At 40.6% G+C, this 22,614-nt stretch overlaps 1 protein-coding gene across 9 annotated transcripts in view; it reads left to right on the top strand.

Moving 5' to 3' along the window:
- Positions 1 to 22,614, top strand: part of DIRAS2 (DIRAS family GTPase 2) — a 104,405-nt gene that overhangs the window by 51,915 nt on the left and 29,876 nt on the right. For 4 of the 9 annotated variants that reach the window (XM_037129070.2, XM_037129064.2, XM_053662658.1 and 1 more), the window contains exons 2-3: positions 7,045 to 7,198; positions 8,887 to 9,058. The exons of 1 other annotated variant lie outside the window; for it this stretch is intronic. The gene's annotated coding sequence lies outside the window, so the exon portion shown is untranslated. Of the gene's footprint in view, positions 1 to 7,044; positions 7,199 to 7,967; positions 8,717 to 8,886; positions 9,059 to 9,182; positions 9,375 to 22,614 lie in introns of those variants that run through there. 4 more of the 9 variants (XM_037129066.2, XM_037129065.2, XM_053662659.1 and 1 more) reach the window with 4 other exon arrangements.

Raw genomic sequence — 22,614 nt, 5'->3', positions numbered from 1 at the left:
CTCTCCAGCAACATTTTCCTAAGGGAATATTTGAAAGCAAGCCTGTGATCCTGCTGGTAGGAAGCTTCCCTTTGCTGAATCTGAGAGATCCACTTTTGCTGTTTTTCACCTAGTCAGACCTTGCTGGGACTGCTGGCTGTGTATCTCCCACTATCCTAATGGTGAGACAGCAGGAGCCCTGCTTTGTCCAGATATAGTCCATGTGTTTATAGGAATCTGTTGACAAGCACTGACACTCAAATTCAGAGTTCCTGATTTAAACTACAGCTAGTTTCTTATTTAAGAAGGTACTTGTGAATGTAGTAGGCAGCCTGTTTCCTATTTAAACAGCTAAGGATAAATGTGGTTTGTGAAAATGAAGCTGAAGAAGGAAGTCATTGTCCTTGAACGATTAATTACTTCATCTTCTCTTGCAAAAATTGGTTTATTGTCTCAAATGGAACTCCTTCAATTCTCATTACACAGTGTACAGGTGACATTTAAATAAATGTCTTCTGGCATCCTAGGTCACTTCTTTGCTCTTTAGGAACCTCTCCTGCATGCAAGATTGAGAGACTGGTGGAAACTATTCTTTTGAAAGAGTACAATTTGGCAGTAACAGTTGTTTTTCATTCCTTTGAAAAGGGTAATGGATTTGCAGGAACAAGTATAAAGGACACATGGACAATGAAAAGGGGGGGGACACGGAAGGGAGGTGAGGAGAACTGGAGTAGTGGGGAGGGGTGAAAGTAATAGGCAGAAAACTGTTCTTGAACAACAAAAAAATTAAAAGAAGGGAAAAATTACTTTATTGTTGTTCACGTACAGTTGTCTGCACTTATCCCCCACCACTACCCCAACCATAGCCATCTCCACCTCCCTCCTTTGCTCCCGCCCCACCTTGATTTTGTCCATGGGTCCTTTATAGTTGTTCCTGAAAACCTTTCTCCACTTCCCTTCCATTATCCTCTCCCACCTCCCCTCTGGTTACTGTCACATTATTCCTTATTTCAATGTCTCTGGTTATATTTTGCTTGCTTGTTTGTTTTGTTGATTAGTTTTCACTTAAAGGTGAGATCATATGGTATTTGTCCCTCACCACCTGGCTCATTTCACTTATTCCTGTGTTAGTAGCAGCCTGAACTTAGTTATTACAGCAAGAATGATTGAATAACTGAGATTTCCTTCCCTATTTTTTTTGCTATAACAAATTAGGTTAGAATTTTTTATGGTTAGGTGAAAGAGTAAAACCATAATGAACAAAGACAGAGCATCCTTTCTGCCTGTGTCTTTCCTGATGTTTTCTTGATGCTCATAATTTTTAATACAGCTGCCTATTGTAAGTCACATATATAGGGCATTAAATCTCATACAGTGTTAATTATCATCAATATCTATTCTTAAAGTTATATAGAGTATTGGAATTGAAAGCATATCTCTCTTAAAAGTACAGATGATGAGGTAGAAAAACTACAGAATTAACCTTAAAAAGCAAAAAAAAAAATGCCTCTGAGGAAGAAAGAGAGTAAAATAAGTTTACTTGGAGATCTATTTTGGAAAAAAAAAGAAGAAAGGAGTTTTCTGACAGGCTCACTTGAGTAAAACAGGCAGAAATTGCCAAGGTGTGCTAATACAAATATATAGAAGGTTTAACAGCTAATCTCTAGTATTTTCTGGAAGGCTTTTGCTGGCCCAGCAATCATGGCAATCTCTGTGGACTGCCAAGTGCTTTTTCAAATGATTTGCATAAGTTTATAAGAGGAGGCTTGAATGTAAAATTGTCTAAGCTTAGAAAATTCTAATTCAAGCCAAATGATGAGTATCCTCAAATGCAGGGACCAAAACACACATCAAGCTCCCACAGTTGCTGCTGATTCCTTGGAGTCTGTACCAGGAAAGTGGGATCCTCCCTTCATGGGTCTTCTTGAGACACAGCAGGGGTTTCTAAACATGGTCCTTCGAGAGATTGAGGTCCCACAAATAATTGGAAAGAAATAAAAGGAGAAAATTTCACTATAAAACCCATACAAACTGTATGAATGCTTAACAAACACAAACTGGGAACTAATTGTAGTATAGACTATCAAGAGAGCAGAAGCCAGGGGCTAGGTGATAGAAGGTATGTTAGTTTCCGGGGGCTGCTGTGACGAAGCCCTACAAACTAGGGGCTTAAAGTAAAATAAATTTGTTGTCTCAGTGTCTGGATCTGGACTTCTGGAGGCTAGAATTTAGAGTTCTGGAGGCTTCAAGCTATTGGCAGGGTTAGGCTATCTATGAAAGCTTGGGGAGAATCCCTTTTTCCTTTTAACTTTTGGTGTTTGCTGGTAATATTTGGCATTCCTTGTGTCTGTCACTCCATTCACTGCCCCTGTGATCATATTGGAGAGAAGTGGTCTTCCATACATCTCTTCTCCTTTTCTTAAAACAATACCAGTCATTTTGAAGCAAGGGCCCACTCTACTTCAATATGACCTCAGTTTCTCCAATTATTTTTACAATAATCCTATGTTCAAATAAGCTCACATGTCTGAGTTACTGGGAGATAGTTTTCATATATCTTTTTGGAGGAGCACAATTCAACAAATTTAGCAGGGTATGATAAAACTTTAAGCAGGGTGATCAGGAAGGCCTCTCTGGGGACAGTGCATTTGGGAGTAGATTTGAGGTAGAGAATGTAGTAGGATGACCATGGTTGGATGAGCTCACAGAGCTGAAGAAAAGCATATGCAGCAGCTATGTTGGTAGGAAGAGCTGTATGCATTTAAGCGATTGAGAAAAAGGCTAGTTTGGTTGGTACCTGTAAGCCTAGTGAAGAGGGCAAGAGATGAAATTGGAGAGGTAGCAAGCTGCCAGATCACGTGAGCCTTGTGAGCCAACACAAAGTTTGGTTTGAATTCTAAAGATCAGGGATGCCCCTTCAGAGTGTTCCAGCTCTGCTCCTCCTGGCTGCACTGAGGCACAGATTGGAGGTCACCAGTATGGATGAGGGGAGACTGCTGTTTAGAAACTCAGTATCAACTGATGATACCTTCATTTTTTTTTGATTCTTCAGAAAGGACAAGAGAGAGAGGGACAGAAAACTTGTGTTTGCTATCTGTTATGCAGATAGAAAAGAAAGAAGTGATGATTTGGAAGATACAGATGCTTCGAAGGAAGATAATTCTGATGACATGGGGAGAAACTGGCTTGCTGAGGGGTATGTGGCTGTGCAGATGGCTGGAGATGTCCTTCTGCTCTGTGATTTGTCATGATAGAAGGAGGCAGGATGTGGTCTTCAGTGGAGATGGATGGGATATGGTAGAGGAAGAATCACTGGGGCAAAGAAGGGAGATCATGGGAATGAAAGAACAGAAAGTAGGGTGAATATTTCAGGTGGCACTCTATCTGGGTGGAAAAGAAGGGCATCAAAGTTTGTAAAATGGCAGATGACTCAAAAGATGGCAAGATGAAAGGAAGAGGGTAGTACAATCCAGAAGGAGGCAAGGATTTTGCCACCAGATGGGAGAGTTATGTCTCCAAAGGGACAATGCATGGAGATCAAGGAGTTGATGGGGCCTGAAAAGAAAGTCTCTGCATGACATGCTATAAGGAGAAGTGTGGACAGCAGAAGAGTCTCAGCTCTTCATTAGGGCATAAAGGTGGTGGAGTCTTCCCAAAGCAGAGTAGGATTTAGAAGAACTTGATGAATAAGGCACAGTGTTCTACAGCATACAGTAGAAGTTTTGGAAAGAAGAAAAGGCAGGGCTGGATCCAGGAATGTACAGAGCAGTTAGAGCTTACAAAGTTGCATTTAATGGATATAAACATCTATCTGTGTTAATATTTTATTAGGACAAGAGAACTAGGTCAACCTTAGATAAAGTAGGGATTAAAAAACTCTCAGATTACAGAAAGCAGATGTCAGTTTCAACATCTGTGTAGCCCTGGTAAGCTGAAAAGATTAAAAACAAATAGAAAGCATGATGCCCTGTTCTTATTGTGGTGCACACGGCATCAAGGGAAAAGAGGAAGAAAGGCAAAAACCTCCTTAGACTTAAAGGCACGTAGTACATTTGGGTAGACCTGAAGGGATGATTGAAAATGGAGAATAGTGTGGTATTTGTCTTTCACCACCTGGTTTATTTTGCTTAGCATAATGCTTTCCAGTTCCATTCATGCTGTTGTTTAACAGGAACCTAAACAACAAAACAATCAAACAAGCAAAATATAACCAAAGACACTGAAATAGAGAACAGGCTGACAGTGTCCAGAGGGGAGAAAGGAGGGAATTTCAAGGGAAAAGGGGAAGGGTTTATAGGAACAAGTACAAAAGACACATGGACAAAAACTAGGGGAGGGGGGTAGAAATGGGAGGGAGGTGGGGAGGGCTGGGTAGGTGGGCTGCGATGAAAATAAAAGACAGAAAACTGTACTTGAACAACAATTAAAATAAAAAAAAATTTAATGCAGAATCAGGATCAACACTAATGGTTGCCCTGGCTGGCATAGCTCAATGGATTGAGTGAGGGCCTGGGAAACAAACAACCACAGTTCGACTTCCAGTCAGGGCACATGGCTGGGTTGCAGGCCAGTTCCCAGCAGGGGACCCATGAGAGGCAACCATACATTGATATTTCTCTCCCTCTTTCCTTCTCTTCCCCTCTAAAGATAAATAAATAAAATCTTTAAAAAAAAACACTAATGGAATGACACATACCTTTATTCTCTGCAAAAAGACTTGCCTCTGAGATTCTTATTCACATCAAATGGCTGCCATACTCTCCAAATTGTCTTTGGCTATTGAAGTGGCCCCAGCATAGTACCACACAAAGTACTCATGTAGGTCTGAAGCCTCAGGGCCCCAGTATTATGAGATAATACATGCTGTTTTCAGTGGCTGGAGTGTGGCTGCTGAAGGCTCTCAGAGGACTTGTGTCCTGGGAATTGTCCTCAGAGCAGCACACATGCATTGGCTGACTCAGTGCTGTCTCTCCACATGGGACATCTCTGAAACTTCTCACCAAACTTCAGAGCTCTTATTTTGGGCGCCAGTGAACTCGTAGACAAAAAAAAAGAAAGAAAAATTGAGTTTTCTTCTTCCCACTGTGACAAGCCATTATATTCTTGGGCCTGAGCTTTCTTTTCTTTAAGTAGATGTAAAAAGCTTCTTCCATTTCAGAGTTGATATCTTAATTTAGAAATTCTGGCTCACCCAGCGATTAGATTAGGGTGACTCCATAAGGGAGAAGATAGAGGCAGGAAGAAGAGAGTCACAGCTATTTCTAGAGGTGGACATCCTGACTACTGAGAAGATTGCTGGGAAAGGGGGCATCCTCTGGACACTGGAGTCCTTCACCCCACCCTTCTGTGATAAAATATTAAAAGGGATGACTGAATAGGCAAGTACTAAGGTCCAGGACCAGAAGTATCTATCTGGGGTTGGGGTTCACCACTCCCTTGAGCACATTCTATCAAGATAGTATAGCCTTTCACTAATTTCTAAGGAGATATGTTAACATGACATTTGTTAAAAATATATTTAAAAAAACAAACGAGTGCAGTGGGTTTTAAGTACTGTGCATCATCAGCATCGCCTAGATTGTTTGCTAAAACACAGATTGATGGGTCCCACCTTAAGTTTCTGAGTCACTAAGTCCAGGGTGGAGCTGAAATCACCATTTCTAACAACTTTCTAGGTGACAGGATAAAAGGGAGACAGCAAAACTTAAGGAACAACACCCAAAGATGCGTCTTTTATTACATGTTTGCTTGCTCAGCAGCCAACTAGGGAATCTCTGCCTTATCTCCCAGGTTCTACTCTTAAGGTTGGAAGCTGGCTCTGCCTCTCCCTTGATGGTGTCTGCTACTCTCTGGATCTGTGTACCCAGGTCCCAAATGGAACTTCTAGCTCTCACATGGACCATGTGGGACTGTGGGAGAAGAAGGTTGAAGTGCTGGGTTGTGCAGTTTTGTAATATGCAAAAGTGGCCAGCAGAGGGCAAGAAAGGGTTCAGAAGGTGCCCACTCACCCAGTTGGGAGCCTGAAGTGAGCTGCACCTTTCCCAAGGAAGTTCTCTGCACAAAGGGTCCTCTTACCCTCAGGTCATGCACTGTCTTGCAGAGGAGAGAAGAGAGAGATTGTGTGCACCTGAGAGGGTTTTATGCCCTAATTTGCACAGAGGCCAAGTGTAAGCTTACAGAATCCTAGGTAATGAGAGCAAAGTTGAATGCAGCTGAAGAGGATATTTTTATGGCCTCCCAAAAAGTCCATGGGGTACAGTGAGAAGGACATGACTTCCTCAAAATGTGGGACACTGCATCAGCTGACCAGTTTCAACTTGCTTTAGAAAGTAGAAGAATGTTATGTTTTTTTTTCCTCTGAGCATATTACCAGTAGTTACCAGTCTGTGCTACAAGTAGGTGGTTGTGCTTGGGGCATGCTTGCTCCAAGCAGCCTCAACATGACTAGGAAACTTGTTAAAATTACACGTTTTTGAACCTAGCCCCAGCTCTGCTAAATCAGAAAATGTGGGCTATTTCCCAGCTGGCTGTGTACAGCAAGCCCCTGGGGTGATTCTGATGCATGATGGAATTTGAAAGACACTGGCCTGCAGCTTCTCACCTCCAATAGGCATAGATGCCTCTTACGGATATTATTAACTCTGATTCTGACACTCAGTTTCTGGGAGCAATCTGTTTCTTCTGGCCCATGAAAAGTCAGGGCTTGTGGGAAGTGACAGGGAGATCATTTTAAGTGTGTTGCTCCTATTTAAATGGGGCCTCTGGGGCTCATGCTTCCTTTTCTAGAATAAATAGTAATTATATGTGGCAAAATGCAGGATTCGTCCACAATGCATACTTCGTAGAATCAACTGGTGCCCTTCCAGCTTCAGACTCTTGCTCCCTAGTAGCTCTGGGCTAAAACTGACTTTTTGCCTTCAATATTTTTTAGTTCTATAAATCTTTTTACCTTTCTCTGTTTAGTTCTCAACCTCTGTCTTATCATTTAGATTAACCCAATAGCCTACATTTTGAATTGTCACAGAAAACAACTATCTGACTTGTTAGTCTGGATGGTTCTTTCAGATTCCAGCCATGGTGGCAGGTGGTGCCCAAAGCCTTCCACAGTGTATCCGGACTCTCCTAGGACAGCTTTCCCCAGGGCCACCCATTCCCTGGAAATGGAGAGGAGACTGGAAATGCAGCGACTACCCTGCTTTCTGGCATCGGTGAAATAGAGGTGGGTTTGCCAATGGTAAGCTAATAGACAATGGTAAGCTAGTGGGTTAACTAATGGACAAAAATGATGTGTTCTTTTCATATTCCAATAGCCACATCTTTAAGTTCAGAATTAGAATGAACTAGCGAGCAAAATAAACTTTCTTCATCATCATTATATTTCTTGAGTAAAATGTTAGACACACATTTCCTGTGAATAACAGGGTAGAAATTTACTTTGGAAATTAACATCAAAGGATAATGCTGTTTGAAATTATACAGAAATTCAGGAACAGTTTTAAGACAGGTTAATGAGCTTCCATCAGCTAAATCAAATTTAAAACAGGAAAATATTAATATTGTTCAACTCTTAGAAAATTTAGTAATGTTTATAAACAAGAAAGTTAAAATAGGCAGAACAAATTATCCTCAAACCCGTAGTTTAAATTTATAGATCAGTGTTACAGGCAAGCATTTTTGAAATGTCAGCACAGAATTGTTAGTCATACATCTTATTTCTTGACAATTCACCGGTTTTTGACCAATACTTCTTTGACAAAATTGTTTATCAATGTCAGAAAATAAATGTGGTTATTTCCTTGACACAGAACTGGGAAACTAGTCAGTGAAAAGGTAGTTCTAGCCTCAGGTTGCCAGTGATGGTTTTGTCATTAGGAGTTCCTCAAATTAAAATGTATTAACCTGCACTGTGTGGTTGGTTACGGGCACAGTCCCATTGTGTCTGTCTTCTAAACTGGTAGGTTTTTAAAAATATATATTTTATTGATTATGCCATTACAGTTCTATTCCCCCCTTCATTCCCCTCTACCCTGCACACCCCTTCCCCACCATCCCCCCCTTTAGTTTATGACCACGTGTCTCAAGTGCTTTAGATTCTATATTTCCCACACTATTCTTGCCCTCCCCCTATTTTTCAACCTACCCTCTATGCTACTTATTTTCTGTACGTTATCCTCCTTCTCCTCCTCCCACTCCCCTGTTGCTAACCCTCCATGTGATCTTCATTTCTATGGTTCTGCTCCTGATCTAGCTGTCCTCTTAGTTTGCTTTTGTTTTAGGTGTGGTTCTTAGTAACTGTGAGTTTGCAAAGGAAATAGACTTCCAGGAAATCCAGGAAGCTCAGAGAGTCCCAAAGAAGTTGGACCCAAGAAGGAACACACCAAGACACATCATAATTATATTAGCCAAGATTAAAATGAAAGAGAAAATTCTAGAAGCAGCAAGAGATAAGGGGACAGTCACCTACAAAGGAGTTCCCATCAGACTGTCAACAGATTTCTCAAAAGAGACCTTACAGGCAAGAAGGAGCTGGAAAGAAGTATTCCAAGTCATGAAATCCAAAGACCTACATCCAAGATTGATCTATCCAGCAAAACTTTCATTTAGAATGGAAGGACAGATAAAGTGCTTCTCAGATAAGGTCAAATTCAAGGAGTTCATCATCACCAAGCCCTTATTATATGAAATGTTAAAGGGACTTACCTAAGAAAAAGAAGATAACAAAGATGAACACTGAATGGTAGGTTTTTTATTTAGTGTCTGGACACTGAAAGAAAGGCTTGTGTGGTTAGTAGTAATTATAGTTGGTAATGTAAATGATCTAAAACAAAAAAGTCTGGTACATTTTCAATGAAATTATTTTAATTCATTGAAATCTCAGAAAATTCCAGTCTTGGCCATCTATTCCAGAAGCATGCAGTAGGTGGCACCTCAAAGCCTGGAGTGCAGGCGCCATTTAAGCGGGAGCAGCTGCCGCTGCAGCAGGCATTTGGCAAGCCTGGAAGTCAGAGGAAGGAGGAGGAAGGCCGGAGGACTTCGGGGTGGCTTCGACAGCGCCAGGCCACGCTGGTAGGGCGCGCAGGTGCGCGGGGCCCTCAGGTGCACAGGGTTGGGGGAGGTGGGGCGCAAGGGGGCGCAGGTGCGCGGGCGGCACGGGGAGCACTGGGGCTCCAGGGGCGCGCGGCGCTAGGGCTCAGGTATGCAGATACAGTGGGATAGTTTGGGGCACCAACTGGCTAGCTGGCGCGGGCGTCTGGCTGATAGCGTCACTACCGCGGCGGGAGGGAGTACGCGCCCCGCCTGTCTCCGGGAGGAGCCCGCATCCGCACCCCGTGTGCTGCCTGGTCCTTTGGGAGGCGAGCTGGGAAAAAACGATGAGCAGTTGTGTTCTTTCTCAGGTAATCGATTTCCTCTCCTTTGCTAGGGCTCTGCTGCGTCCGCATTAGGGCAGTGATCGCTTTGGCATTCTTGTTTGTGAGTCTCTGAAAAGGGGTCGCCTTTTCTGGGAGAGCGAGTCAGCAATAAGAATACTGGAATCCGGGAGGGGGGAAATGTTGAATTTCTGTACCCTTGGCAGGGAGGGGTGAGCATTTTGCTATCCTTGTCTAAAGCAAGTTAGTCAACACACACACACACACACACACACACACACACTATTTGGAATTTCTTCCAAACTAGAAGTTAGTATTTTAGAAAATTCTGTGGTTCAGGGATTTCTACTAATGTGGAAGATGATTTAATGGATTTATGAAAGTTTTAAAAAGATGTAGTCCAAAGTGAGAAAAATGCAAAGCACGTTAGACCCTGCCGTTTTGTTCAGCATGTTTTCCTACTAGACACAGCCCTTCATGGACTTGGCTAAATATTTTAATTTTCTTTTAAAGAATATATTTGATGATGTCTACAAGTATTCCTTCATGCCCCCTTGTTGTAAGAGCAGAATACAGGAAAGGTGCTGCATCCCATCTGTAGCTGTCAGTTAGATTGTGGTTCCCATAAGATGACAATGACTGCTCACAGCTCCCAGGCTGGCTTGCAAAGCATTGTTGGCTTCTCACCATGTGGGAACTGGCCAGGATCCTCTGTAGAGAAATACTGGTTTTCTCCTTTAAAACTCCAACTCACATTCTGTGGATTTGGGAGACTTTTAAATGGGAAGCTCCGTGATTCATGGGTTCCTTTCTTTGAATGGTGAAATAAAGCATCTTTTTTTTTTTTACATTTCTTATAATAAATTTTATTTAGTTACTTTTCAAGTACATTTTTTATCTATTTCTCCCATCCCACCCCCCCTGCCCTGTCTCCCCCCTCCCTCCAATTCCCAACCCCCCACCCAGTCCTCATCCCTGTGTCTTTCATACTTGTTCCTCAAAATCCCTCCCCCTTTTTCCCCTTAAATTCCCTTCCCTCTCCCCTCTGGTGGCTGCCCACTTGTTCTCTATTTCAGTGTCTTTGTTTTTATTGTTTGCTTTTTTGTTTTATTATTTAGCTTCCTGTCAAAGGTGAGATGATATGGTATTTGTCCTTCAATGCCTGACCTATTTCACTCAGCATAATGCTTTCCAGTTCCATCCATGCTGTTGCAAAGGGTAGTAGCTCCTTCTTTCTCTCTGCTGCATAGAATTCCATTGTGTAAATGTACCACAATTTTTTGATCCATTCGTTTACTGACGGGCACCTAGGTTGCTTCCAGCTCTTGGCTATTGTAAATTGTGCTGCTATGAACATTGTGGTGCATAGGTTCTTTGAAATTGATGTTTTAGGATTCTTGGGGTATAATCCTAGCAGTGGAATTGCTGGGTCAAAAGGCAGGTCGATGAATGGTGAAATAAAGCATCTTGGTGGGATTCCGTTTCTCCTGACTATGCAATCACACGGTTTGCCTTCCTTAGGAATTCATGCCTTATGTTCATCCCTGTTATCTTTTCAACAACTGTCTTCCCTGTGAGAAGCAGGCATTAGCACATGAAGTCCTTTCTGCTTTGAACTAAAAACTTTAAAATATTCTTTTCAGGAAGATTTTCTAGGTAACAATAAACGACTGGAGCATTTTACATTCCGGATCAGTCCAAATGCGCTTCTTTCCCTGTGGCATTTGGAGTCGAAGAGGTGGAGTGGGAGGAAGAGAAAGGGGACAATAAAATTAGAACAAATTTAACAAATTTGTGGGGGAATAATACTATTCTTTTTTCTGTCTGAAATTGCAAACTGTCAACAGTTCTCTCTGGAAATGCAGGAGGTCCTATGGGCTATGGCACAGGAAGATCCACAGTTCATTATGTAGAAATAGAAGATAGAAAGCAAGGAGACATTTTCATCCCACCTAATGAATACCTTTTAATTTGGTAGTAGGGACAGTGGAGCAGGGTGGGCAAAGAAGGAGGGGGAGAAAGGGGTGACTTCAGTCTGTACAGGGCAGAGCATCGCTTGCTCACTCCTCAGTTTTCTCTCCAGATGGAAATTGTATATGCATGCTTATTGCGGAAGCCTCCAAGCCTTCAGAATCTTTTCTTCTTAGAGCTTGGATACAGAATTATTCTTAAAAAAAGATGCATAAAGCACCTAAATTGAGTGCTAATTGGTGGCATTCCTTTCCAGCTTGTGTCTAGCAGTCTACCTTTCTTAGCAATCAGAGATGCCTTCACCATGATGACAGTTATTAACTTCCTGCTGTACATACTGTATAAATCACACATGACTTCAGCCTACTAGAACTGGCTTTTTCAGGGTGGATACTACCTCTACTCTGATACCTACATATTACTAAAAAAATTAAATTGAAAAATAATGGGGATTCTTTTATTAAAAAGAGATGTATCTATGATAAGAACATATTGTTTATTCATCCAATATACTAATATAGTCTCAAAACACATGGTGGGATATTTATGTTTAAGGCTGTTCATTGAGAAAAAAAAAAGAAGAAGCAGTCAGTGAAAAACTGGTTGATAAGTGATAGACCATCTCTTGGGGAGTCCTGTGCAGCTGTTAAAAGAACAAGATGGCTTTGTATGTAGTAATGGGGGAGATTTGCATGAAAGACTGGGAGACTACACTCCCTTGTGTCTTTCTCTCCACTGATTAGCTGTCTATTGAGATCTCTCCCTGGTTGACTAGGCATTAACAACTGATTCCACTCAACTGTAACACACATGCTAAATATTTCATTTCCTATCTTCCTTTTCCATCTGATCTGTGTTCTTGACTATTTCCGGCAAATGAAACAGAAATCACCTTTGTTGCTGCTGTGAGATAATGTGAAAAATGAGCTCAATCAAGTTAATGCATTGGAAAAGTATAGGGAATATTACTGATTTTTGCATTGGTAACTGTTTTGTATTATTTTCATTCTTACATGGACATTCTGAGATTTTTCTCTTAAAAGATTATCCATCTCCACTGAAGTCTTTCCACTCCCATTATGGAAACACAAGCCATGTTTGGGGCCCGGGATGTTGCCTTACAACCTTGGGACAGCCAATGCCTCCTACACTTTAGTTATAGGATTTGTACTAATTAGGGAATTGTACTGATTAGAAGTTTGTACCCATTAGGAACTGTGAGTATTTTACCTGAGCATTGAAAGATATGTGAATCTTAAACATTTTCATATCCTCTGATTGCTTCTAAGCCTTGCGAAGACCAGCAAAATCAGAGTTCCTACACTGACTCTGGTCTCTGGCCTAAGCCTCTATTGCTCAGCCTTATCAGGTCACTTTTTCCCCTGGCTTTAGGGTTAAGTTAAAATGCTGATTTAACTATCCCATGGCATAAGTATAACCCATGTTTTCCCACAAGCATGTGTTATATTAACCACTCGTTGTGATTATTTAGAGTTCAGCTTTTGATGTGGACCTTTTTAAAGGTATCTATCACTTTTTGATGGGTCAGGAAATATACACAGTCATGCATTATTAGCTGCCTAATATCATTATTATATTTTAAAATAAATACAAGACTGCTCTAAAAGTTGCTTGGCAATATTACATATTAGTGAAAAAAATCTCTCAAATTTTGGAATCTAGAGCTTTTTGTTGAATTGTTGCTAATTTGGATTGCCTTGAATTCCTTCCTGGATTTGCTAAACCTGAGTTAAAATGCAGGTTACACCTCTTATTAGCTGTGCCATGTGTTACTTTAACATGCACACAGATGTCAAACACAAGGTCCACAGGCCCAATCTGGCCCTCCACCTTGTTTTATCTGGCCTGGCACCTTATTTCTATGTGGCAGCAGCATCGAGTTCCTTGCCCTAGTTAAGGAGTAGTTACATTTATAGTCCTAAAATTACATTTGACCCTTTGAAGGCAACCTAGGCAGATGTGGCCCCCAGTGAAAATGAGTTTGACACCCCTGACATCTCAGTTCCCTTATCTGTAAAATGGGGCTGCTAATAGTGAAATCAAAGGTGTTTTGAAGGTCAAGCTTGTGTAGTGTCTCTCCACACTTGCTACATGATCAGGATTCCTGGGCTGTTTTTGCAGTTGCTATCTGATGAGCATCAATAGTTCCTCTATCTCACTATCTCAGATTTATCCTTCCCATTTATAACCTGGCACATGGCTGGCCCACTGTCTCATAGTTGCACTTTGCTTCTGGATGGAATGCTTCAGCATCAGCCTTTCCTAATTTACCTGGTACACAACTCTCCAATTAATTTTAAAATATTGATTTTTTTCTCTCATATCTCTTTGAGCCAGGCTTACTTACTTACACAACTCCCTATTTTTTATCTGGTTAAATCCCTCTTCCTTTTTTCATCAACATTCTTGACTGAGCTCATCTTTCCACAGGCAGTCCTAACTCTATAACTGAATTCATACTGTTCTGAGGATGTAAGAATATTCCCTGCTTCATGTTTGTGTCATTCTAGTCTTGAGTTATTCATCTTGTAATGATGCTGTGGGTCCTGGCCTTGACTGGAAGCCTGCTGAGGACAGGTGGTGCTTGGACTGTCTGATGTTATGTGTGATTGGATTCCAGACACACCAGTAGTGATAGCCTTTTATAGCTTGTTTTGCTGATCTGCCTAGTGACTGTAGAGCAGACACAAATAAATACTCATTGACTAATGGTTCACAGCTTCTGATTGTATGCCCTCGCTGTTTCTCACTCCATCAGCCTCTGACTCCTGAATATTCTTTTTTTCTCTCATTAAGGGCCTTGGCCCCTGGTTCAATCTTTCTTCTCATGCTAATTTCAAACATCATTCTTTTGAATATTTTTCTCCACTCCTCTTAAGCTCCACACCCACAGTCACAGGGCATCTTTTCAGTGCTGAAAACTGGTCCACTTCCAGAGGGGCCATGGAACATGCCCTGTCTGACCACAGTACCTGGTCTTTGCAACATGCTTACTCAACATCTCTTTGGATCTCTCCCAGAACTTGCATTCTGTCTTGCTAAAATATTCACTTGTTATCTTCCCATGAACATTTATACATGTTCATGTCTCTATATTTTAACATTAATTAAAAAGAACCCTTTAAAAATTCAAAACTGGGTACCACTCAGCCACCAATTCATAACCTTTTCTCCAATTCACAATCAAAGACTCAGAAATTATGTCTTCACTGCCTGTATCAAATTCTGCATTTCACTCCTCAAAATATTGCAGTGTAGCTTCTACTTGTGCTGCCATCAAAATGTCTCTTGCTAGGTTCTTGTTAGTGACTTTCACTGCCTCCTTACTGCGGGTGCTTTCCAGTTCCCTCTGTACTTCACTTCTCGGTGCCAGTTCACCCTGGTGAACCCTCTCTTCTTTGAGACATAATCACTCTCCTTGGCTTTGATAACATGGCCCTTTAGTACAATTTACCATTTTAATTCTTTGCAGTCAACTCCCTATCCAAACATGATAGTTGGAGTCTCCTGAGGCTAACTGTAAGTCTTCTACTCTTTTGTTCCCAGAAGCCATTTCATCCACAGCCTGGGCTTCAAGGACTACCTTCAAGGACTAACACTGATGACTCCCACCTGTGCATCCTGTTCTCAGACACCACAGGTGGCCCAGGATGTGTTAACCCCCTACTCACATGATACCCTCTATTGTCCAAGACATTTGGAACTTCACACTGCTGAAAATTAAACCCGTGCTCTTCCCTAAAACCTGGCCTTTGTCCACTGCTCTCTCAGTAAATGATCTCATCCCATCTCTTCAGTTCTACCAATTGGAAACTGTAAGAGGTTTTCTTGACACTTTACTTTCTCTCACTGCACATCTTAACTCCTTTTCTCACCTACCAACCCCAACTGGTGTTCCACTGTCTCTCCTATTGCTCTAGTCTAAACCTCCCATTTGGGGCTTGATTTGATATAATAGGCTTCTTGTCCACTTTCTGTGTTGAAGACAGACCCTTTCAGTGATTGTGTGGTGCTCTCTGGAGGCTCGTGTGGTCTTGGCTATGTCTCCCTTTCCAGCCTCACCTCACTGCTTTTTCTCTCACTGACTGTGGTGGCCATACCCTGTCCTTCTGATACTTGGAGGCTCTCCCTCCACAGGTCCTGCATGTGGTCTTGGTCTGGCTTTGTCACTACTCTCACAGAGCATGGGATGTGGACAAGCCTTCACCAGCAGCAGCGCTGCCCCATTATTGAAATAGTGGCATGGTCCACACTGGTCCTGTTTCTGCAGCATAGAAGTCCCATCTGAGATCCCACTCAGCCCACTGAAGTATAAGTAAGGACCACAGCTGCATGGCCAGGTGGAGATGATGCCCAGTGCCTCTGTTCATGCAAGTCACTTAGCTTGGCCTTGCCAGTCTGTTCATCAGAAGTAAAATGCAGACTTAGTCACAAACCAAGCAGATTCTTACAGCACACTTCCTAGGGGCTAGGCAGTGTTCAAGCATTAGGGAGACACTGGTGAACAAAACAAATAAAAAGCTGTTCATAGAGCTTATAATATACTGGAATTGAACACAAATTTCTAAAATATAAAATACATAGTGTCAGAAAGGAATTTGTGCTATGGAAAAAATAAAGCTTCAAGAAGAGGTCATGAACTGCTAGATTGAGGATGGGATTGTAAACTCAAATGAGGTGGTCAGGGGAGTTCTCACTGAGAAGGCCATGTTGGAACATGGGCCTTTGGAAGGTGAGAGGAAGAGTGGCACAATTAGAGGGCACATCCAATGCAGAGGCTTTGAGGCAAGGAGAGCAATGCTACATGTGTACAAGTGGTACTGAGGAGACAAATGTGGCTGGAATGGAGTAGCAAGGGGAAGAAACAGTAGGAAGTGAGAGTGCAGGTGTGGTTGAAGGAAGAGCCCTTGAGCTGTTATTCTTAGGGAAATGGGGAGGCAGATTGAGGGCTTTGGCATAGGAATGATGTGATTCAGTGCCTGGGTGGGGAGTTCATTGGAGTGGCTCAAGTCCTGAAGCCAACTGACCACTTAGGAGTCTCCTGCAGTGACCCAGGTAAGAGGTGACAGTCATTTGGAGAGTATGGGGAAAGTGGGGAAGGTGATTCTTGGTTAGGTCTGGATGCATTTTGAAGATATTACGCTTGGCTGATTGGCTGGATGTGAGGTCCCAGAAAACAAAAGGGATTCAGGAGGACTCTGACAGTTTAGGCCTGGATGACTGGAAAGAGAAGTTTGACATGGGCCAAGATAAAATGGGGAACAGTTTTGGGTCATATGGGGAATTCAGTTTTGCACATGTTGTCTCCAAGGCATGCAAGTGGCAATGTGCAGGAGAGAGAGCAGTCCATGAGAATCTGGGGTTTAAGAGAAAGGCTTGGCTGTGATCATGCATTAGTAGGTATTGACATATGGTTGATATCCAAAGGCGTGGAACCAGATGAAACACTGGGAGTGTGAGTACAGCAGGAGTCAGATCTGTCACTTCTCTTCTCAAAACCCTCAGTGGTCTCTCATCCATCTCACAGTGAAAGCTGCCTCTACACCTGCCTATTACTTTTCTGGCTTCATCTACTTTTCTTTCTCCCTGAATTCAGCATCTTCCATATTCCTAGGACACGTCATGTTAGCAGTCTGTGTTTGCAACTGCCATTTTTCTGGCTGTGTTTTCCCCACCCAGGTGTCACCGTCACCTCTCTCAAATCTTTGTTCAAATGGAAACTTTTCAAGAAGTCCTTCTCTGGCTTCTTATTATCTGTGATACCTACTAAACATTTTAGAAATGTAACTGAAAGATATTGCATTGATGTGTTTTTTATCAAATGCACTAACACCCATGGAAATCCTTCATTTGGCTCACCTTTTAAATTATTTTAAAAATTGATTTTCAAGTTTGTAATGGTGCAGATAGGAAAACTATTTGGGAGCACATTTGCATTGATTTTTGGCAAAATTATGTCTTGGTGGAAGCCTTTTTATACATCTTTTTTCAAAATGCTCTTTTCCATAGGACAGCTGTTTTCCCAAAGCAGGTACTGAGCCCCCAAATCATTTAAATGCCACTTTTATATTATAGGAATGGAGGAAGGTGTTTATTTTTGGAAAAACACCTGTTTTGTGGCACACTACTAAAAGCCACCTGCCACACAGAAAATGGTAATGAATTTAGAATGGTTGCTTTTATCATTAAAAGAAAAACATACAACTTGAGCCCTTTAGTTCTGCAACACATATTTTTATTGTCACCAGGTAACTAGTGAACCAGCATGCAGTAGAAAATACTTCTGTGGTTGGTTCTTATCTCTATATAAAATATTATAAAAATCTACTATATTATAAAGGTGTTGTATGTATATTAAAATAAATAAAATACCCTAAAGCATGATTCCAGTAGTTCCTACCTACTTCTGGCTACAACTTCTTTGCTGTAACAACCGACTGATAAAATGACACAATAAATTCGTTCTCCTCTGGTTCTGTCTCTGTAATGTTACTACATATCCTTTTGTAATTTTTATTTCCAATAAGGGATTACTCATATGTAGATTTTAAAATTTTTCATTTTGTTTTTTTAAAGAGTTCATTTATCTTCCTCGGTACAAAAATGTGTTTCAGTAGCAGATGTAATTGGTCAGTGTGCGTTTGGTATTTCTGACGTGTCTGGTGTTGGGTTGGAGACCTGATGGGCTGGTGAATGAATTTCTTCTTTCAGAGCACTGATATTTGAGTGGAGTAGAGGGAGAAAACACAAGTAAATAAATGGTGAGAATCAATGTGCCAAAGCATCTTATTATTGAAAGAGAATTTTTCCAGCAAATAACAGAACAGAGGCCCTGAAGTGTGTTTGACAGTTTGTAGTTTTGCTCAACTGTTCAGCCAATCTCTCTCCCGTGAAAGATATTGGTTTATTCAAACCTTCAGCAGTTTTATATTTGTTTTTGTATGAGATTGTAAGAAAGGTATGCATTTTAGCTTGTCACCATACATTTTGGTGTATTTTTAATATATTTTACCATAAGTTTTCAATGGGGTTTTTTTTTAGCTTTCCACCATTTATAAAAAGAGGATTCTAAGCACTGAAAATGAAGTTTAGTTAAATTTTATAATAGATTAAGTGCACTGTGTTGTTAAACTTTGCTGAAAAAATGGAGGTTTGTTTTTATGTTTTAGAGCACTGAAGACTGATAAATACAGTGTTAGCCACATGTGTGATTCTGTGTTATCCTGTAACTGCATTAAAAAAAAACAGATGAAGTTAATTTAAATATTTTCTTTTACCCAGTGTGTACGTATATTGTAATTTCAACTTATAATCAGTATCAACATTGTAAGTGAGATATCTAACATTCTTTTTCATACTGAGCATTCAGCATCTGGTGCAGGAGACCTCCGTTCTGTCTGGCTGCATTTTCAGGTGGCAAGTGCCTACCGTGGTGAACAATAGGGACTACTGGTTTAATTTAAATGCTGTGGCTAATAGTTAAGCTTCAGTCCCTATGAGTACCACATACAATTAGGTCCAGGAAGTAAATGCAAATTATAATTAATCTTCTCAGAAAATTAGATAACTTTTGGCCTCGTGAGACCAGATCATACCCTTATTGCTTTTACTGTGTAATGTGGAGGCTAATTGTGTGCACATCATGAATGTGGTTTCTGATTCATGGTTTTGTTGCTGCTGAAAATGTTTTCACTCACAATTATATATTTTTACTGGGGTGAAATATATATATCTTAAAATGTGCCATCTTAATTATTTTTAAGTGTACAGGTACATGGTTTAAGCACATTGTGTACCCTTTACCACCATCCATCTCCAGAACTCTTCATCTTACAAAACTGAAACTCTGTTCCCCTGCTTAAAACACTGTCTTCACTTTCCCCTTTCCCCAGCCCCTGCCCACCTCTGCTTTCTGCCTCTATTATTATTATTATTATTTTTATTTTTATTGTTGCTCAAGCACAGTTTTTTTTGCCTTTTACTCTCATCCCAGGCCACCCATCCAGCCCTCCCCACCTTACTCTCGTTTCCACCCCACCCCTTGTTTTTGTCCATGTGTTCTTTATACTTGTTCCTGTAAACACTTCCCCTTTTCACCTGAAATTCTCTCCCCTCTCCTCTCTGGACACTGTCCACCTGTTCTCTATTTCAGTGTCTTTGGTTATATTTTGCTTGCTTGTTTTGTTATTTAGGTTCTTGTTAAAGGTGAGATCATATGGTATTTGTCTTTCACCACTTGACTTATTTCATGTAGTATAATGCTTTTCAGTTACATCCAAGCTGTTGCAAAGGATAGGAGCTCCTTCTTTCCTTCTGCTGCATAGAATTTCGTTGTGTAAATGTAGCATAGTTTTTGGATCCATTCATTTACTGATGGGCACCTAGGTTGCTTCCAACACTTGGCTATGGTAAATTGTGCTGCTATGAATATTGGAGTGCATAGGTTCTTTTGGATTGGTGTTTCAAGGTTCTTAGGATATAATCCTAGGAGTGGAATTGCTGGGTCAAAAGGCAGATCCATTTTTATTTTTCTGAGAAAATTTCATACTGTTTTTCCTAGTGGTTGTACTAGTCTGCAATCCCACCAAGAGTGCACTAGGGTTCCCTTTTCTCTACAACCTCTCCAACATTTGTTATTTGTTGCTTTGTTTATGATGGCCATTCTGACTAGTGTGAAGTGGCATCTCATTGTGGTTTTAATTTGCATCTCTCTGAGAGTTAGGGATACTGAGCATCTTTTCTCGTGCCTCTGGATCCTCTGTATATTGTCCTTGGAGAAGTGTCTGTTCAAGTCCTATGCCCATTTTTTAATTAGGTTGCTTGTCTTCTTAGAGTGGAGTCATGCAAATTCTTTAAATAATTTGGAGATTAAACCCTTGTCTGAGGTATCATTGTCAAATATATTTTCCCATATGGTTGGTTCTCTTTTTATTTTAATACTGTTTTCTTTAGCCATGCAAAAGCTTTTAATTTTGATGAGATCCCATTTGTTTATTCTTTCTTTTATGTCCCTTACTCTAGGGGACATATCAGTGAAAATGTTACTGCATATCTGAGATTTTCCTGCCTATATTTTCCTGGAGGACTTTAATGGGGTCACAACTTATACTTAAATCTTTTATCCACCTTGAATTTATTTTTGTGTATGGTGTAAGTTGGTGCTCAAGTTTCATTTTTTTGCATGTAGCTGTCTAGTTTTCCCACACCATTTGTTGTAGAGGCTATTTTTAGTCCATTTTATGTTACTGCCCCCTTTGTCAAATATTAATTGACTGTAGAGAGTTGGGTTGATTTCTGGGCTCTCTGTTCTGTTCCATTGGTCTATGTGCCTGTTTTTATGCCAGTACCAGGCTGTTTTGATTACAGTGGCTTTGTAATACAGTTTGATATCAGGTATTGTGATCCCTCCTACTTTGTTCTTCTTTCTCAAAAGAGCAGCTGCTATTCAGGCTCGTTTATGATTTTATATAAATTTTTGAAGTGTTTGTTCTATGTCTGTGAAATATAGCATTGGTACTTTAATAGGTATTGCATTAAATCTGTAATTGCTTTGGGCAGTATGGACATTTTGATGATGTTAATTCTTCCAATCCATGAGCATGGTATATGTTTTCATTTGTTTGTGACTTCCTTAACTTCTTTCTTCAGTGTTGTGTAGTTTTCTGAGTACAGGTCTTTTACCTCCTTGGTTAGGTTTATTCTTAGGTGTTTTATTTTCCTTTTTGCTATATCAAATGGGATTTTTTTCTTGATTTCTGTTTCTGATGTTTCATTGTTTATATACAAAAATGCCTTTGATTTCTGGATATTGACTTTGTTATCCCACTGCTTTGCCAAATTCATTTATTTGGTTGAGCAGTTTTTTGGTGGAGTTTATAGGATTTTCTATGTACACTATCATGTCATCTGCAAACAATGACAGTTTAGTTTCCTTCTTTCCAATTTGGATGCCTTTTATTTCCTTTTCTTGTCTAATCATTGTGGCTAAAACTTCTAATATTATATTGAATAGAAGTGGTGAAAGTGGACAACTTTGTCTTGTTCCTGATCTTAGTGGAAAAGCTTTTAGTTTTTGCCCATTGAGTATGATGTTGGCTGTAGGTCTCTCATATATGGCCTTTATTATGTTGAGGAACGCTCCCTCTATTCCCACTGTGCTTAGTGTTTTCATCATAAATGGGTGCTGTACCTTATCAAATGCTTTTTCCACATCTATTAATATGATCATGTTATTTTTGTCTTTCTTTTTGTTTATGTGATGTGTTACATTTATTCATTTCTGAATATTGTACCATCCTTGCATCCCTGGGATGAATCCCACCTGGTTTATGATCTTTTTTTTTTTCTTTTTAAAAAATTTTTTTATTGATTATGCTGTTACAGTTATTCTATTCCCCCTTCATTCCCCTCCACCCTACCCTCCCATCCCCACCATTACCCTCCCTTTAGTTTATGACCATGTGTCTCAAGTCCTTTAGATTCTATATTTCCCATGCTATTCTTGCCCCCCCATCTATTTTCTATCTACTGTCTATGCTACTCATTTTCTGTACCTTCTCCCCCCTTCTCCTCCTCCCACTCCCCTGTTGCTAACCTTCCTTGAGATCTTCATTTCTCTTTCCACTCCTGATCTAGCTGTCCTTTTAGTTTGCTTTTGTTTTAGGTGTGGTTGTTAATAACTGTGAGTTTGTTGTCCTTTCACTGTTCATGTTTCTTTAACTTCTTTTTCTTAGATAAGTCCCTTTAACATTTCATATAATAAGGGCTTGGTGATGATGAACTCCTTGAATTTGATCTTATCTGAGAAGCACTTTATCTGCCCTTCCATTCTAAATGAAAGTTTTGCTGGATAGAGCAATCTTCGTTGTAGGTCTTGGGATTTCATGACTTGGAATACCTCTTTCCAGACCCTTCTTGCCTGTAAGGTCTCTTTTGAGAAATCTGCTGACAGTCTGATGGGGACTCCTTTGTAGGTGACTGTCCCCTTAGCTCTTGTTGCTTCTAGGATTCTCTCCTTCATTTTCATCTTGGCTAATGTAATTATGATGTTCCTTGGTGTGTTCCTTCTTGGGTCCAACTTCTTTGGTACTCTCTGAGCTTCCTGGAATTCCTGGAAGTCTATTTCCTTTGCCAGATTGGGGAAATTCTCCTTTATTATTTGTTCAAATAAGTTTTCCACTGGTGGCTGTGCCTTTCCCCCTTCTGGTACCCCTAGAATTCGGATGTTGGAATGTTTAAAGATGTCCTGGAGGTTCCTAAGACTCTCCTCATTTCC

This window comes from Artibeus jamaicensis, unplaced genomic scaffold (assembly GCF_021234435.1).
Source record: "Artibeus jamaicensis isolate MK-2021 breed Jamaican fruit bat unplaced genomic scaffold, CSHL_Jam_final contig_264, whole genome shotgun sequence".
NCBI classification, from domain to species: domain Eukaryota; kingdom Metazoa; phylum Chordata; class Mammalia; order Chiroptera; family Phyllostomidae; genus Artibeus; species Artibeus jamaicensis.
Note: the sequence above shows the minus strand (reverse complement) of the source record. Positions and strands in the feature narration are given on the sequence as shown.